This window comes from Phyllobates terribilis, unplaced genomic scaffold (assembly GCF_046119375.1).
Source record: "Phyllobates terribilis strain yellow unplaced genomic scaffold, ASM4611937v1 Scaffold_9__5_contigs__length_417890890, whole genome shotgun sequence".
NCBI classification, from domain to species: domain Eukaryota; kingdom Metazoa; phylum Chordata; class Amphibia; order Anura; family Dendrobatidae; genus Phyllobates; species Phyllobates terribilis.
Window position 1 is genome coordinate 191,808,753 of NW_027362769.1, and position 19,129 is coordinate 191,827,881.

The following is a 19,129-nucleotide window of genomic DNA, read 5'->3' on the forward strand; positions in this document are numbered from 1 at the left end:
GGTAAGACATGATGAACGCCACCTTGGCCCGGTCGGACGGGAACTGATGTGCCAGGAGTTCAAAGTGCAGCGTGCACTGATTTAAGAAGCCCTGACATAAGACGGGGTCACCACCAAAACATGGAGGTGCAGAGAGCCGGGGTCCGGAGCCGGGTGCCACAGCGCCAGTGGGTCGAGGTGCCGCCGGAGCGGGTGCCGCTCGGCTAGAGACGGACACAGATGGGGTGGACAGCGTGTCCAGGCGGGAGTTGACAGTCCGCAGATAGGACAGGATAGTTTCCTGTTGGGATCTCTGAGTTGAGACCTCCTGGTATAGGTCAGAGAGCGAAGGAGCCTGGGGGCCACTGGGTTCCATGGCCTGTGCAAATTGTTACGGGTCCGGGTGGTGGAACCTCTGTGCTTCGGTGCAAGGACTACTCGGCCCGACCAAGGTCACACGGCGGCTTAGTCGACTCCGTGAACCAGGGAGGAACCGGGCAGGTGGACCAGGTGCCACTCTGGGACCGACCTTGTGTGAGAGCAGGTGACTCTCACGGGTCACATGGCAGGAACTGACCGGTACAGCGAATGAGCACGGTAGGAAGGCTGACGGGTGGGCCAGGTAGATAAGCGGGCTGGTTCGGCACATAGCCAGACGGGTGCTCTGGGTAGGCGAGCAGGCGGGCACGGCAGGTAACTGGCAGGTGCTCCGGGTAGACTGGCTGGAGGGCACGACAGGTAATAGGCAGGTGCCCCAGGTAAGCAGGCAGGCGGGCATGGTAGGTTACAGACAGGTGCTCCTGGTAAGCAGGCTGGCGGGCACAACTGTAGACAGACTGGAGGACAGAACTGTTAGACAGGCTGGCGGGCTGGGCTGACAGACTGGCAGGCAGGACTGACAGGCAGCGGGACCTGAGGGCTGGAGCAAGTGTTTAGCACACGGAACAACAACCTTGCACAGGCACCTCCATTTTGCAGGAGGTGCCTTATATAGGGGGAGTCCTCCGGACATTGGCCGGGGACTCTATAGGACGGCTCGCGTGGCCCCTTTTAGAGGGAGGGAGCGCGCGCGTGCCCTAAGCACAGTGCCCAGGAAGCTGCGTACGGTGCGCGCCACAGCAGCGGGGGAGCGGGAAGACGCTGGACCTGTACCGCGGCGGTGAGGAGAACGGCGTCTATGCCCGGCAGGAGGCAGAGACGCCGATGCTACAGGCAGCAGGGAGACCCCGCAGAATCTCGCTTTTGCCACCACTTATGATGGATCCACACCCCACCACCCGCCTGACGTCACAGTTAAGTCAGACAGAGCACGTGGTACGGACCTGCCCTCTGCACCTACGTGACGTTCCGCACCCCTCGAGGACGCGTAAGGTCAGATTGGTACAGTTCTGCACAGACACCCCCTGTCCACACGGGTACAACAAGGCACCAGGGAGTGAGAAGAGGAGGCCCACTCAGTCACTGACGTGGCACACTCGCTCACACCACCTGACAGGCTGAGAGGCTCTTTCACAAGCTCCAGTGAAGCAGAGCCTAGTCGGCCTGGGAGATCTGCCACCAGTTTCTATTAGATATAACGGACTTATATCGGGCTAGAAACCAGCCCGGTAGCATGTTCGTTGGACCGAACAACAGACGTGAGGTTCGTGGATTGAGATAAAAGAACAGCCCATGGTTAAATTATATATTTAATCGCCTTAGGGGCACACTAAACAATACGCTATGTTACACGCACGCCGCTAGGTTCAGATAGGGGAAAGACAGGTTACATGAATTCTTTGGACTCCTGGGGGAACTGTTACTCAGGGCGACCATAGACCATGTGCTGCAGCTTCTCTCAGGCACACAGCAGTAGTGACTGTGGTGCCCTGCTGCGCAATGGTGCCACAGATCCCAGAGGGGTGCATGGATGGAATTCTCCCCAGTGGCCTCAATACATACAGACACCTCCACCCAAGTCCACTAGATGGAGCTCTGTCAGGTATATAAATACTGGGGGGTGGAGTTCAGGAAGTCAGTCAGTGGGAAGCAGACAGTGTGACACCATGCTGCAGCTCCAGACAAGCTGAAGTCTGTGTGGCTGAAGGCCAGGCTAGGCCCAAGCTGCGGGCTAATCTGGCCAGTGAGAGCCTGGAGAGGGCTAGAAGGTGAGTGAGAGTTCCTGTCAGGCACAGACAGGGACAGAACTCAGAGAGTCTGCTCAGGGAGTCTGCATGAGAGAGTCACCTGGATGAGGAGAAGAAGGAGAAACGCATAGGGGGCAGAGGAGCATAACAGGCTCACCCCGAACCATATACCGGACACCAGGTCCGCGCCTACAAGGATCTTTATGACCAGTAGGAACAACCGGAATCCCTGGAGAACTACAAGTCCCAGGTTAACCAACCGCTGACCACAGCAACAGGGTTAGGTACCACTAAGGCTCCAGCGACCAGGAATAGTGGGAACCAGGAGAAAACCCTACCGCCAGGTCAGTAGGTACAAGAAGGAAGCAGTAAGCAAGCCAGGACTAGCTCCAGGCAGGCCCGAAGCTTAGAGAGTAAAAGATACAGATCAGGAGGCCTTACACCCGCTCACTGGGGAGAGTCCAGAAATGTACCCTTCGCCCTGAGTGCTCTGGACCGTACCTGCATCACCACCAGTAAAGGTATTGAAGTTTACCCTTGTGTGTGTGCCTGTACTTCCTCTGGGACCGTCCTGCCGTCTCCCTCCTGCTTCCACCATCTTTCTACACCTCTACACTGCCCTGAGGCCTGCTCCACCTGTGGGGAGCCGTCCCATCATAGCTGCCCCTAACATGAGCCTAAGTGGACTGCCGCAGCGCTGGTAACCTCTTATCAGGATCCACAGGTGGCGTCATGAAAAATACCAAAAATCCCCATATAAAAGTATTCCCCCATTTAACTGACCGCCCTGGGTCACGGACCGGGCCAGCCACCGTGATATCCCCCCCGGCAACCAGAGGCCAGGCTGCCGAGTACCCCACGGCCCAGGGGGCTCGTCATAACCCTCAGGCACAGACACGTAGGTTGTTTCACTTGCTGATCAGACACACTTGACAAGAGTCCTCATAAACGGTAGAACAGTAGCATTTAATAAGAAGCCACACAGCCAGTGCAAGTTAAGTCTTATGAGCAAAAGGCTCCAGTACAGTTTCCTTAGCAGCACAGCAGTTCACAGTCTTCCCAGTAGTACAGGACAGCATAGTTCTAATGCAAAGGCACATTAATGAACACAGCATTCTTTACAGCACAGTGAGATGGACAAGGGGGGGGGGGTTGCTGAAGGAGATGATCCCTGTGACACCATTTCTTCCAGTCCTTATCTCTCTGCCTGACAATACTCTGCACTGTTAGTTCAGGAACTCTACCTGACCTGTGCTTAGCTTCACTCCTGACTTGAATCCTTTTCACTTGCAGGGGCGCTTCTGTGAGATACAGAACACACACACCACCTTTCTCTTTGGCTCCAGCCAGACAGTAAACAACTTCCCCATAATCCCCCTGAGGCTCTGCTAAAACACTCCCCTTCTGTGACTGTGTTAACCCCTCTAGTTGCTGGATGCTTCTGGAGCACAACACTTCCTGTCTCCTGAGCTTGTGTTACTTCTAATAGTTGCTGAATGCTTTTAAAGCAACAGGACTACTTCTGCCTGTCACGGCTATATTCATAAGCGTTATACATACACAGTGGTCAGACTTACAAATACAATAGCTGGGGTACAAAAGGTATAAAGCAGTTATTAAGAGTCAGTTACTGGGTGTATGGAAGATCTGGCTGTCGGGGGAAAGGCTGACACATGGGAGGTGTGCGGGCCTTCTCTTTGTTGCTGCAGGACTTTTCCCACATGACTTGATGTCACAACCTCCCCAGGAAAAGACAATGGACCTGGAGCGCAGGATCTTTTAACCTCTCTGGGTCACTCCCCTTACGACCCCCGGGCTGGACCTAGATCTCCACCCCTGGCCTCTCTTAGCTAACAAACTCCCAAAACTAAAATGGGCCTACCATCCTTACTGGACAGTCCTAGGCAGCCGGTTCTGGTGTCATCAGATCCAGCTGGACCCCTGCTACGCGTGGATACCAAACAACGGGGCCCTAGGGGCCCCCGCAAGGCTGTGCCGGGTATCTCCCTTTCTTTACGCATTGGACTATGTTTTAAGCTAGGGTTACATTCCCCATCACCTCAGGTTCCCAAAAATCTGGTTGGTTTATCACTGAGATAAATCGTATTCCCATAACTCGGTGTTGAATTATCGTATTTTACACAAAGAGCACATGGCTTGGGGGGAAGGGCCTGCCTGCAGCAGATTCACAGCTGCTGCTGGCGGGTTGGGGGGTGGGGGGCTTTTGTCACTCACTGTGTCTCTCAGCCTCCTCCCCTCTGCTTGAGCTGCAGTGGTGTCGGATTTGCATATGTAGAGCTCTGTAAAACCCGCCTGGCAGTGCACAGTGATCGACAGGGGATTACCTTTCATATCTTCCCACTCATCTTAGGGCATTCTGTCAGCGGGACCTCACTGCGGAGGACTACTGCTCCCAGTTTCGTTGGTGAGCCATAAAGACTGGGTGGAACAATACTGCTCTTTGTAGTACTTTTCTGTCGGGGCTTAAAGGGAACCTGTCACGTCCTAGCTGCCCTCTAGACTGCCCCCATAACGTTGTTAGTGATGCAACATGCGCAGTTAGCAATGCACATGTGCGGGGAACATAGCGCGTCATAGCGCATGCGCAGTGAAGCTGGTAATCACACAGCCTCACTGCGCATGCGCGGGGAATAGAGCATCACTGCGCACTGCACAGCTTCACTGCGCATGTGCTATGACCCGCTATGTTTCCCGCGCCTGCGCAGTGAAGCTGGTAATCACACAGCCTCACTGCGCAGGCAGCTGGACATATATACAAGTGCGCCTGCGCCCCACAATATCAGCGCTTGCCGAGAGCAGGATTCAAACACATGGGCATCGCCAGCAGTGAGTGAATGCTGTGCTCGCCCATGACTGAATATGACAAGCACGCCCCTATGACCGAAAAGGCAGGTAGGATATAAGTATACTAAACGTTATAAGATCATTATAGCTGCAACAATTTTCATGAAAACATCTTGTTAGTGACTAACAACGCTATGGGGGCCGTGTACATAGCAGCTAGGACGTGACAGGTTCCCTTTAATGAAAACATTAAAGATATGCTAGTGCACCACTCTCCTTCCAGGTGGTTGGAGGCCGCCATCACTTTAGCTGCACAATTTGATCGGAGAAGATAGGAGAGAAGTTGGGAACTTATGACTGTTCCATCCAGCTCATTGAGGGGGCAAAGTTACCTAAGGGCAGAATTTTTAACCTGTCAGAACCCAAGAGGCAAGCCATGAGGGAATATATTTAGGAAAATTTGAAGAATGGGTTCATCCGCCCTTCTAAATCCCCGGTTGGAGCAGGGTTCTTTTTTGTGGCCAAAAAGGATGGCGGTTTGAGACCGTGTATTGACCATCGTGAGCTCAATCGCATAACTGTACATAATCAGTACCCTCTCCCACTCATCCCTAACCCAAGTGTTGGTTTACTAAGCTGGATCTCCGGGGGTGGGGGGAGGGAGGTTTATTAAGGGCTAGTCCAAGGTGGTGAAACCCATTATTGATCTCACCCATAAGGGGGCAGGACCATTTCCCATTATTGAGGTTGTCAATAAGGTTGCTTTTCGGGTAGGTCTGCCTTCCTCTATGTCAGTTCCTAATGTTTTTCACAAGACATTATTAAAGAAGGTGGTTACCCCGCTTGTGACCCAGGATCCTCCTTCTATTCTGGTAGATAATATTGAGAAATTTGAGAAAGTATTGTGGACTCTCGTAAAGTTTGGAACTCCATTCAGTATTTGATTCATTGGAAGGGTACGGTTCTGAGGAGAGGTCCTTGACCTCGAGAGGTAATATACATGCCAAACATCTCATCGCTGAGTTCCACAAGAGGTTTCCGGACAAGGTGGGTGGTGAGAGCCTGGAGGTCTCTCCTACGGAGGATGGTACTGTTAGGTATCGTGGGTCTGTGCTCCCACCTGGGAATATAGCAAGTCCAGTGCTGCACTACTCCGGTCACAGGCGCCAGCACTGTCCTGATCCTGGAGGCGGAGCTGCAAAGCATGCAACGAGACTGTCCCAGTCTTTTCGAGTGTCGCGTTCTGGTGTTGTGGGATGTGTGAGGACGCGGGACGCCGTGTCTCTGATTTATCTGCCAGGGGAATGTGGGAAGCTGTCTTCCCCGGTTGCTAGGCAACGCAGGACGCTGCTGTGTCTGGCACTAGGCAGCGGTGGGAGTGTTTCCAGCCTGCTCTTCAAGCTAGCAGTGAGTGTCTGTCTGGGGATGATTGGGAGGTATTCAACACCTGATCATTAGGCGGGCTATTTAATCCTGTTCCCTGCTCAGTCCTGTGCTGTTTATTGTAGTTCCTATTTGCTGTGGTGGTGAATGGTGCTAGCATTAGTGTTGCTATCTTTCAGGGTTTTTTAATTTTCTCTTCTGGTTTCACTTCCTGGGGTTTTTGCAGAGTTACTCACATGATTCTTGACTAATCATCAGCTGCATCACCAGACGGTCAGTGGGCCTGGGAAGGGCTCTGCCAAAGTCCCACTTCCATTTACTGGGAGCTGGGTGAAGAGTATTCACTGCCCTCAAGGGCTCGCCTACCTGGGAAGCTCATGTCAAGTGTGCCTTTGCTGTTTTGGTGTCAGTCTTGCTGCGTCCCTCTAAGAAGCGCATAACATGGAGTGAATGGTGGGAGCAGCACTGGTGTTGGTGTGGAGGAAGTAGGCGTTGGTCCCACTGCCCCGCTAGCAGTGGTGGGGCCTTCAGCCCAAAGCTATTTGGGAGCTGTCAGTGCTGGGGGTAGTCATCTGGTGGCCCTGGGGACGGCGACTTTCAACAGCACCTCCTAGACGCCCTGAGGAAAGGTGAGCGTTCCATCAATGTACAGGGGAGGGAGGTTGATCTGTCTTTCTGGATAGAGAGACATGGTCTTTCAGCCTTCCGAGATAGAGGGGCAGAGACTGTCAGGTCCCTGCCAACAACGGGACAGAGGAGTAACCGTAGGAACGTGGCCCGTCTCCAATGGGTAAGCAAAGATGCCTGTCCTGATAGGTTGAAGGTTGGTGCGCTACTGCTGGGGATGGGCTTTGCGGCATATGACATCTTTACCTTGATCCATCCCTATGGGACCTCCTACTTTTGACATCAGCTTTGTGAGACCGGAGGGCCTTGAGCATTTCTGGTCCCGCCATGAGCTGGCTTGGAGTCGCCCCGAATGGCAGGGTTTCTTTCCTCTGGCAATATCCCACCAGAATTCAATCAGGAAGGTGACAGTTTTGAATACTAACGAGTCACTTTACTGTATGGACATTACGATCTGGGTAGGTCGATGCAGAGATATTGTTGATGTTCCTCAAAAGAACCTCGATGACCATGGTATCTGGTCAGGGGCCTAGACCTTCATGGTGAAATTGAAGGTTTGTCGATGTTCCTCAAAAGAACCTCGATGACCATGGTATCTGGTCAGGGGCCTGGACCTTCATGGTGAAATTGAAGGTTTCTGGAAACACCGTTACCCGTATCCCTTCCTCAACATTTTTGGGGAGGGATAGGATCTTGTTTTCCTCCTGGAGGCAGCCTAAGGTTTGTCACGGGTGTGGTAGCCCCACACACTTCAGTGCGCAGTGTACCACCCAGAAATGCGCACTGTGTGGGGACCTTGGACATCTTGCTGCTTCCTGTGGCAGGATTAGGTGTAACGTGTGGTGACCTCGGTCACCCGTTCAGTAGCTGTCCACGTTCCTTTGCCAATGCGGTCCTGAAAGCGGCAAGTGCAGGACAGGTGAAATCCGGGATTAATCTTGCCGTTGAAGGGACCCATAGGGGCGAAGGAGGCAGGGAACCGGTGAGGAGCAAGCTGCCACCATCCAAAAACAGGCAGCAGAAGCAGCACCGTAGGGCCAGGTCTTGAGCCACCTGTTTAGAGTGCGACGCCTCTGACTCTTTAGCCCTGATCCAGGTGCAATTGGAGAGTCCAGCCGACCCCCCCTCTCGTGGATCTCTCTAACCGGTTCCGGGCCCTCCAGGACTCCCCTCCAGAGGTGGAAGACGGGGACCCAGAGCCGAAGGTTGCGGACTAGGTGGTTGGGGCTCAGGAGATGGCTGGGTCTTCCTCTCGGGAGGCAAATAAAAGGCCCTCTGGGGGTGGGACTAATTCAGGACCATCAGGCAAGGGTCAGAATGTATTTAAGGTGAAAATGGATGAGTCTGCTTGCCTTAAGAGCACTAAAAACTCATCATTATCAGAGGAAGAGGGTGGGACTGTCGGTGGTGGGAAGAAAAAGGCTATCTAATTCAATCAATCATGATGGCGGCACTTAACCCGTTGGCGCTGGCAACCATTATTGTATCCAGCATAAAGTCAGATGCTTCAAGGTCCATGGCTTTTCATTTTCTCGGCCAACTTGATGCTGACATTTTGTTTTTGCAGGAGACAAGGTTGATAGATATATCAAGCTTGCATAAAGCAAGGCGGGAGTGGAGGCATGGACCCTCCTACTGGTCTCTTGCGACCGAGCCTTATAGCGGGGTGGCGGTCCTTTTTAAGACCGCAGCAGTTGAATGCAGCTCGAATTAGAAATGGGGAGATGCTTGATCCTAGATGTTTCCATGGGGGGACAAGAGCTTTGGCTCATTATCATCTATGGTCCCCAGTCCAAGTGTGACTGCAAATGTCTCTTCCTGAAGATCAAACCATTTTTATTTTCGAGTCAGCAGGTGGTCTTCGGAGGGGATTTCAACAATGTCACGAGATCCTGTGATAGAGGAGGTTCCGGAGACCAGCTGGCTTATGACTGCGTCGCGTTAAAGAGGATAGTAAGTGAGGCTCGCCTGGTGGATGTCCACATCCGGCACAACCCGGGCGACACGGGATTCACCTTTTTTAGAAGTAGTCAGTGCAGGTCTAGGCTAGACAGGTTTTATTTGAAGGAGGAGGCCGTCTCTTCACCGTTGTCTGTTGTGGAGGTGGAGTTCTCCGATCACTGTTTGATTATGTTTTCTCTGAACGTTACAGAGACTCCTCGGATGGGAAGAGGCTATTGGAAGCTGAATTCATCACTCCTTGAGGAAGAAGCTGTAAGACGGTCTTTTGAGCAATTCCTTCAGAGCCAGGTACCATTGCTGGGCCTAAGTAACACTAAGTCAGAGTGGTGGGAGATGTTCAAACATCGGGTGGCGAGATTCTTCCGGCACTCTCGAACCTCAGAAGCCTGAACAGGGATCGCCAGTATCAGAGCCTGAGGAGGAAACTCGAGCATCTTGTCTCGACTGGAGGTGGCCGCGAGGAGATCTCCAGAGTGAAGTCCTTGCTGAAGAGGTGTCAGTACGATAGGCACGCATCTTTGGTTTTCGAGAGGGACTATGGGAAGTACTGCTCGCCCGACCCTTACAGAAACTGTAAGATGTCAGTGAATCGTAAGATAGTGAGGGGGCTGATAGACAGTATGGGGTCCCTGAGAAGGTCCAAATCAGGGATCTTGGAGGTCGTCAGTTCCTACTACTCGCACCTCTTGGGAAGGAAGGAGCTGGATCGTGACGGGATGTCGGCTTTCCTGGCTGAATCTGTTCCTGAGCCAGGGGCTGACCTCTTGCTGGGCGGTTTGGCAGAAGCGATCAAAGAAGAGGAAGTGAGACTGGCGATCGATGGGCTTAGGCCCAAAAAATTGCCATGCCCGGATGACTTAACATCCGGGTTCTTTAGCACCTTTAGGGACTCTCTGGTTGCCCTCTTGACTCAGGTGTTTAATGGGTGTCTCTCCTCGGGCACTCTGCCGAGATCATTAAGGAGGTCAGCTTTGATCATTTTGTCAAAGGGTAAGGATCCGTCACGCATTGAGAACTGGCGTCCCATAGCACTTCTAAATGTGGACAGGAAGATTTTGGCTAAGATACTTTTCAACAGGCTGGTGAAGTTTGCACCCCGGCTCCTTTCGGAGGTTCAGCACTGTTGCGTTCCTGGCCGTAGCACTTTTAGTGCTGTTCTAGTGTCAGGGTAAGAAAGAATATATATTTTCTCTACTTTTATACTTTTATACGCTTTGCTTATGTACTAACCACCATTTTGTGTCTTATAACAATAAGCTTTCCTTGCTACGTGTTACTTAGATCGAAATTTATGCTAAGATGGCGCCGGTATCAGCCAGCACCTGTTTCAGAGAAATGAAACCGAATCATCAACTGACGGTTGTCTGTCCAGAGAGTGAGTTAAGGAGACATGGACCAATCAGGAGTGGCCGGATACTAGACATTTATGGCTTACCCCGCCCCGAACAATCCATTTATGGCTTACCCCGCCCCGAACAACCCCTTTCCCCTCCCCATTATGTAGTGTATTTAAGTTTGTGCATGCGGAAATAAAAGCAGAACATTGCTGAGATCGTGGCTTGCCAGTAGCCTTCTGAGCATGCTCTGAGTTTGAACCAGCTTGTTGTCTGACTCATTCTTTGAATGGTTGACCCATGCTCATAGCCTTAATTTGGAGTGACTGGAGGACGAGTGGAATGTCGCTACGACCCCGACAAATGGCGCCCAACGTGGGGCGTGGCTAGCGGTTCGCCGCCCTCCCGGATCCATATTGTTGACTTCCCTGGTGGTGACGGCGGCGGCTGAATCTGAGGCCTGATCAACCTCCATCGAACACGGTAAGTCGAGATATATTTCATATGTCTCACTTGCCTGTGTGTCAGCCGCAGCGGTTCCTGTGGGGTTGTCAGGTTGGATCTGGGTGGGTGATCGGTCGAGTGGTGAGACCTCAGGCGTCCCGCGCCACGTCCTGAGCCAGCAACTGTGAGACCGAGTGACGTCGCATGCCTGCGCGTGCTCGTGTGCACACCACCTCCTCCTCCCCCGGTCACTGTACTTTTCTTAGATAGCTGCCTCCCGTGACTGATAGTCGATTCCAAGCCATCCCTAAATTGAAGTGTAAGGAAGAAAGAATCTGTGACGAATTGAGGAGTGCTCTTCGTCTACCACAGAGACTGCTGTAAAGTCAAGGTTAAGAAAGGAGATAGATGAGGTGTCTCTCTGTCTCACCAGTGTATTGAGGTGTGCTCTACACTGACGGGTGGCGACCTGTACTCAGGGTGCCGTGGTGAGTCGCACTGTAAAGTCGCCATTCAAGGTTAGGGAAGGAGATAGATGAGGTGTCTCTCTGTCTCACCAGTGTATTGAGGTGTGCTCTACACTGACCGGTGGCGACCTGTGGACTGCACCAGTGATCTGAGTTGCGACAGATCATTGCATTCTATAAGAAAATGTTGCGTATGTTCAAATCTGAAAGACCTCACAAGTTGCCAGATGGTGCAGTGGGAGTCATCCAGCTAGTAGAGTCACGGGAAGGCAAGAAGGCTGTTAAGAATGTTAGGAATCTGTATAAAATGATAAGCTTACCCAGTATGGGCAGGCTCCAGCCTTCAGTGTGGAAAGAATACGTTATATAAAATAAGGGGAAGTTGAGTGACGAAGGACTCCTGCACCAGGCTCAGGCACATCTTAGAGTAGCAAATGATTTAAAGGTTGAGGGCTGGAAAGAAGTAGATGGTGCAGGGGGAACAGAGAATGCCGAGCCTTTGTTCGGATACATGAAAGCTGCAGAATGTGATTTGTTATGTGACTCTAAATTGGCCGTAACCCCGTTGATGCCTGTCACTACACCGAGCCCTCAGCCACCACCCTATAATGGCGCCGACGCCAAATCATCGGAAGGATGGACGTGTCGTATGTGCGGAGAGCAAAACCCGCCCTGGGCGAAGTTCTGCTGTGTCTGTGGGGCGGGCCGCCCATGGCACGATGCCCAGCCTGTCTCCAAGAACAATCCCACCCCCACTCCAACTCCTCCCTCCAACGGCCATCTTACTACACCTTTCCCTGCCCCCAAGAACAATCCCACCCCCACTCCAACTCCTCCCTCCAACGGCCATCTTACTACACCTTTCCCTGCCCCCAAGAACAATCCCACTCCCACTCCAACTCCTCTCTCCAACGGCCATCTTACTACACCTTTTACTTGTTGTGGGCGGCCCGGGAGACCCCAATCCGGCCTATATCCACTACTAGATTCGTCCGGTGCTTATTACCAGCCGCCAGCACGGGTGGAAAAGCCCGCAGTCCCAGAGCACCCATCTGAAACTAATGTGATACCCTCTGCTCCAGTCCACGATGCTGAGGCGCTCCCTCTGTTCCCCATGGGGGTCGCCCATAACTCTGGGGATATCCTCCTCAACTCCCCAGAATTTCAGGCCAGACTGCTCTCGCTCCGCCAACATACTGTTACTCAAGACGATACGGAGCCAGATGAGGGATGGGCTCAAGATACTCCAGCGCCCCCCCCTTTACCCCATACATCTCCTATGGCATCCTCCACCCCACATTCATTACCCATACTCCGGCCCTTGCTCCAAGCAACTGCTGAAAGAGCACCACCCCCCAGCCCCTCAGAAGTCTGGGACCCCTGCCGCTCCCGGAACCTAGTAGACCCATCAGGACGCCCCGTCACTCTGTCAATAGGCTATGGTGACATCCTTACACATCGGGTGGGGGCCATAGTCAACCCTGCAAACACCCGTATGAGCCATGCTGGAGGATTGGCTCGTAAAATTGCCCTTGCTGCTGGTTCCACTCTGGCTGCAGAATGTCAGGCTCACTTAGCCGAAAACGGAGAGCTTTCAAAAGGCCAGACCTTAGTCACCCGTGCGGGTAGACTGCCCGCTGATGTCATCATACATGCAGTGGGTCCTATTTATGACCCCCAGAACCCCGAAGAGTCACGTTCCACTCTCGCATCTACCATCCGTTCAGTACTCCTTCATGCAGGAAAATTGAGTCATCAGGATATGCCCAGACGCACTTTAGCGATACCACTTATATCTTCTGGAATTTTCGGCTACCCACTCGGGCCGTGCATGGAGGAACACGTACTAGCCCTCAAGGAAGGCATGGAGACCCTCCCCCATGGATTGGACTCAATACGCATTGTATGTGTCCGTAGTCCAGCAGTTCATGCTGCTATGCCTTTGGCCCTTAAGCTACTAGTGGCAACCTCCTCCCCGACACCGATACCTAATGCGGTTCTGTTGCCTGAAGAATCCTCCCTAGCGGCCACCCCAAACACCACCAAGGCACACGCGACGCTGCCCGGTCCTCAACAAGTTCCTGGACCTTTAGGGATGATCAAATATCAACCCTTTACCCCAGTACAAGTAGACACTCTGGTCTCAAAGCTTCCTGATCCCGATAAATCTCCCATGCAGTATGCTAGACGCTTGGACACAACCAGAGCCATTTATGGTGCAACATGGGCTGATTTGGCAGGTATCACATCTGTGAAGGCCAAGGAATATTTCTTGCCTACTATCGAAAAGGCCATGGATTCCACAAAAGCAGGATCCCTTAGTACGTATGAATCCGGCCTAGAATACATGAAACAGTTAAAAGCCTGGGCTCAGGATCGCTTGTCAGATCAAGCTGGGTCTGTACAAGATGTTCAACAAGACCCTGATGAATCTGTGGAAAGATATGCTGCAAGACTCAGCATGCATTTTGAGGATCTCGGATACAGTCCTCACATCAAGACGCAGGCCGCGCTGTTGGTTCAGGCCCTAGTAGATGGCCTACAAGACGCTCTCAGAGATGAGGTTCTGAGGGTACGCCCCGAGATTCGTTCTTCTTCTTTTAACGACGCGGTGGACATTGTCAAAGCTTTCCAAAAAGCCATGCTAAAAATGGAAAAGGATACTAAGCCAAAGAAGAAAGCCGCTCCTGCCATGGTATATCAAGCTCAAGAAAGCTACCCACCCCCTGGCAACCAACATGGAATCAAGTGGGTAATGGTTAAAGGCACAGGTGATGATACTCCTCCCACATATAGAAAACAAGACAGAAGAAATGACAGGGGGCCACCTAGAGACAAGAGACAATCTCGTGATTCTGAAGGACGCATGCTGTGTTGGGAATGTGGTAGCCCTAATCACATTCTCAGAGACTGTCCAACCCGCAGACAGTACCATGACCGCTCGTTTCATGATGGTCCACACAACCATGGACCTTCCCGTGAACCATCTCACCCACGCCAATGACGGCCCGGTCAACCAGTGTCCACTTTCCCGGCTACGCACCCCACGGCCGCCTGTGGGACTGTCACTTTACAGGTGGACCATCAACCATTGAAGTTCCTGGTGGACACTGGGGCGGCCACATCTGTCATTTCTTCCACACAGCTCCCTCCCTCGGTATCCCTATCACCGGATACCCTCACCTGTGTTGGGGTGGAAGGCCAACATATTTCCTCTCCACTCACAGTCCCTGTGTCTGCAGGACCATTCACTGGAGTACTCACAAGATTCTTGGTCTCAGAAACTTGCCCCGTTAATTTGTTGGGAGCCGATCTCTTAGAGCGGATGAAGGCAACTATTACCTTCGGAAACCATGGCATGGAGCTTCTTCTGCGAGATCCTCATTCCGAACAAGGGACTGAAGACCGCTGCGTTCTCAAAGCCTTCCCTCTCATGATGATGACCATACAACCTCACACTCTTCTTGATACCTCACAGTTCCCTCACTCTCTGTGGTCCAGCGGGCCAGAGGACGTTGGCCTCCTGCAGGTTCCCCCGGTCCAAGTACACCTCAAGCCTGGTCACAGGTACCCACGGTTGCCACAATACCCCCTCAAGGCGGCACAAGAACAAAGCTTGGGTACCCAAATCGCTTCCCTCCTGGAGTCAGGAGTCCTTGTCAGATGTGTATCTCCATGCAATACACCCCTCTTTCCTGTAAAAAAGAAAACTGCTCCGGGAGAGCCTCCAAGATACCGGTTGGTTCAGGATCTCAGAGCCGTCAATGCAGCTACCATTTTAGAAACTCCAGTGGTACCCAACCCAAACACCCTCTTGTCTCAGGTGCCTCCAACGGCCACCTTGTTTACGGTGTTAGATCTGGCCAACGCCTTCTTCAGTATACCCTTGCATGAAGATTCGTGGTTTCTTTTTGCCTTTACCTTTCAAGGAGCACAGCTTACATGGACCAGGACTCCACAAGGAGCCCAGAACTCTCCTAACCAATTCATTCATTCTATGAAGTCTATTCTGGAGCCATGGGTTCAAGAGAACCCTCAGGTCACTCTTCTACAATATGTGGATGATCTTTTACTCTGCGGCACTGAAGAAAATTTGCCAGAGATGTCAGCATCCCTTCTCTGGTTTCTTCACTCAGCTAACTGTAAAGTCTCGAAAGGCAAAGTCCAATGGTGTCTGCCCAAGGTCATTTTCCTCGGACATTGTATATCACAAGGTGCTAGACATCTGACTGAAGAAAGAAAACAAGCCATCATGGATATCACCTTCCCAACCACCTACTCCGCTATGCAGACTTTCCTTGGCCTCATCACTTACTGCAGGCAATGGATCCCGGATGCCTCAAAGCTTATGCAACCCCTGTATGACTGTTTTAAGGACGAAGGCTCCGTCTGGTTTCATGCTGAAGATTCACGTATCTCTCACCAACGCAGACTATGTTTTGACCGCCTTAAACAGGATGTTGTCTCTGCCCCGGCCTTGGGCTTACCAGACTATACTCAGCCATTTCACCTCTTTGTCTCTGAATCGGAAGGTCATGCCTCTGGAGTTCTAGCACAACGCTATGATCATAAGTATCGGCCTTTAGGCTACTACTCAGCCCGCCTGGACCCTGTCGCCCGAACTGCCCCCACGTGCCTTAAGGCGGTCCACCCTGCTCACATCCTCCTTGACAAGTCAGCTGAAATCGTCCTTGGACATGATCTAGTTATACAGGCTGGACATGATCTCTCGGCTGTTCTGCAACAAACATCTCCGAAACATCTAACCAACCAAAGACACCTGCGGCTGCAGTGTTCCCTATTGTTGCCCTCCAATATAACATTTACCAGATGTCTGACTATCAACCCTGCCACTTTGCTTCCACCTTCTAGGGGGGAAGACGAACAGGGTGAAGGTCCATTGGTGGAACCTCATGATTCTCATGATTGTATAAAAATTTTGCAGGAAGAGACTTCTGCTCCAGAGAATATGGTGGCACATCCGCTCGCACACCCTGCCTTGCATCTATGGACTGATGGATCCCGTTTCGCAGACCCTCAAGGGAAGTTCCACACGGGATATGCTGTCACAACAGACCTAACAGTCCTCAAGGCTGAAGCTCTACCACCATACATGTCTGCACAAGAAGCTGAACTTGTAGCTCTCACAGAAGCCTGCCACCTGGCAGCTGGAACAACGGCAAACATATATACCGATTCTAGGTATGGACATGGAATTTGCAATGATTTTGGACTCTTGTGGAAGTCTAGAGGATTCATCACAGCTGCAGGTACACCAGTGAAACATGCCTCATTGATTAAGGCCCTAATGAAGGCCCTGGAACTACCCATTCAGGTTGCTGTTATCAAGGTCAAGGCTCATGGAAGACTAGATTCCAGGGAAGCCAGGGGCAACCACCTAGCTGACCAAGCAGCCAAGACTGCGGCAGTGGAGAATGTGTCATCAAAGTGGCAGGAAAAGGAAGAAGAGATGGGGGAGACCCTGCAAACCGTAGCTGTGGCGCTCACTAGAGCAAGAGCCAAAGAACAGCCGGCGGAAGACCATACAAGTCCAGCGGAGACACGAGTGGAATCCAGGGGGGTCAGGATGCCTGAAGAAAAATTGTGTGAAGAACAAAGGAAGACCCCCACTGAAGAAGTCAAGCAATGGAAAGCGGCGGGAGCCGTGCTGGCAGGTCGCAAAGATTTAAAGGTCGACTCAACTCTTTATCAAGTGGACGGAAAACCTTGCTTGCCCAGGCGCATGTACTCAGCCGTGGCAGCATGGGCTCACGGGCCTACACACAGAGGAAAGAATCAAGCCTTGGCATGTATCAAGAAACTGTACTTTGCACCCGGAATCTTTTCCACTGTGACTGCATACTCAAAATCCTGCTCTGTCTGCGCTACCTGCAACCCAACGTGTGCGGCACGGGTCCCTCTCCAACACCTGGCTAAACCAGACTACCCTTGGCAGAGAATACAAGTCGACCATATCCAAATGCCTAAAGCAGGAAAATAGGAGTACGTTTTGGTAGCCGTGGATATGTTCTCAGCCTGGCCCGAGGCCTACCCGGTTGTCAACATGACTGCTAAAGTCCCAGCCAAGAAACTGATCACTGAAATTGCCTGCAGATTTGGAGTTCCCCAAGTCATAGAATCGGATCAAGGACCAGCTTTCACAGCAAATATCTACAAAGAACTTTGGAACATGTTGGGAACAGATTTGGGCCTCCACACTCCATACCATCCTGCCAGTTCAGGCAAAGTGGAAAGGATGAATTCCACACTCAAGACCCAGCTCTTGAAAATGACCCAAGATCATCCCCTCCCCTGGCCCGACCTACTCCCTATAGTATTGTATCATATCAGACACACCCCACAAGCTAAACATGGGCTAACTCCCTATGAAATTTTGTTTGGGACCCCCGCCTAAAATAGGAGAAATTAGGCCCCAAGAGTTGTCTGAAACACATGATAGAGTAGTAAAATTTGTGATTGCTCTGTCTAAAGAATTGACTAACACCCGCTCTACAGTATCTGCTTCTCTCCCAGAATCCACAGGTGATGCGGTACATGATTTCACCCCAGGCGACCTGGTGTACGTAAAGAAGTTTGTCCGGGAAGACTGTCTCCAACCCAGATTTGAGGGCCCCTACACTGTGATCCTGACTACTCCTACAGCTCTGAAGCTTGAGGGCAGGAGCACCTGGATTCACGCCTCCCACTGCAAGAGAGACAAAGCGAGCCTATAAAAGATGACTACCTTCTTCTATATCCTTTCCATATGCTTACTGTCTGTCCCAGGGTGGACAGCTACCACATTTTGGGTAGATACTCACGCAAAAATCCAGACGTATCGATTCGATTACTGTGACATAGTGGATTGTGCAGGAATAACATGGTATGCTGCATAGTCCCCTCATACAGGAAAGCTATAAACAATGCTGTCCCAACCTCCGAGACCTTTTTGAATCAAGAAACCACATCTCTGTTACATGATGATACCAGTAAGGAAGATATGGAGAAATACACTCCTTTGAACAAGCCTGACCAGACCCCCCATGACAGAGTCCAATTGAGAGATCTAGTTTAGGGTCAGTTGGGAGAACTCCATGTGTCATTTAGGATAGGGCTCAATTGTCTGGGGGCGTCCCATAAGGGGGCAGCTTCTAAGATAATTGGGTGAAGAAATCCACCTCCCCTCTCCCCACACATGGACAGTCTCAAAGGCCCCGAAGCAAGGGAAAGCTTAGTGTTTAGGGGGGAATGTCAGGGTAAGAAAGAATGTATATTTTCTCTACTTTTATACGCTTTGCTTATGTACTAACCACCATTTTGTGTCTTATAACAATAAGCTTTCCTTGCTACGTGTTACTTAGATCGAAATTTATGCTAAGATGGCGCCAGTATCAGCCAGCACCTGTTTCAGAGAAATGAAACCGAATCATCAACTGACGGTTGTCTGCCCAGAGACTGAATTAAGGAGACGTGGACCAATCAGGAGTGGCTGGATACTAGACATTTATGGCTTACCCCGCCCGAACAATCCATTTATGGCTTACCCCGCCCCGAACAACCCCTTTCCCCTCCCCATTACGTAGTGTATTTAGGTTTGTGCATGCGGAAATAAAGACGGAACATTGCTGAGATCGTGGCTTGCCAGTAGCCTTCTGAGCATGCTCTGAGTTTGAACCAGCTTGTTGTCTGACTCATTCTTTGAATGGTTGACCCATGCTCATAGCCTTAATTTGGAGTGACTGGAGGACGAGTGGAATGTCGCTACGACCCCGACACTAGGTGTCCGAGAGGCCGTGGAGCAAGGCAGGGCGGGCCTCTGGAAGGGGTTCCTGCTGACCCTGGATCAGGCAAAAGCCTTTGATCGGGTTAACCACGAGTACCTCTGGTCCACTCTTTTGAGGTATGGTCTGCCTGGAGGGTTTGTGGACTGGCTTAAGACCTTGTATGCAGGGGCTGAGACTTTCCCTCTGGTAAATGAGTGGATTGGACAACCTTTCAGGGT

At 51.7% G+C, this 19,129-nt stretch overlaps 1 long non-coding RNA gene across 1 annotated transcript; it reads left to right on the forward strand.

Moving 5' to 3' along the window:
- The first annotated feature begins 1,987 nt into the window (after window positions 1-1,987).
- On the forward strand, window positions 1,988-18,727 carry LOC141160913 (uncharacterized). Its single transcript, XR_012250569.1, has 3 exons — window positions 1,988-2,126; window positions 9,073-9,170; window positions 17,662-18,727. It is a non-coding gene; the product is annotated as an uncharacterized lncRNA (long non-coding RNA).
- The last annotated feature ends 402 nt before the right edge of the window (window positions 18,728-19,129 follow it).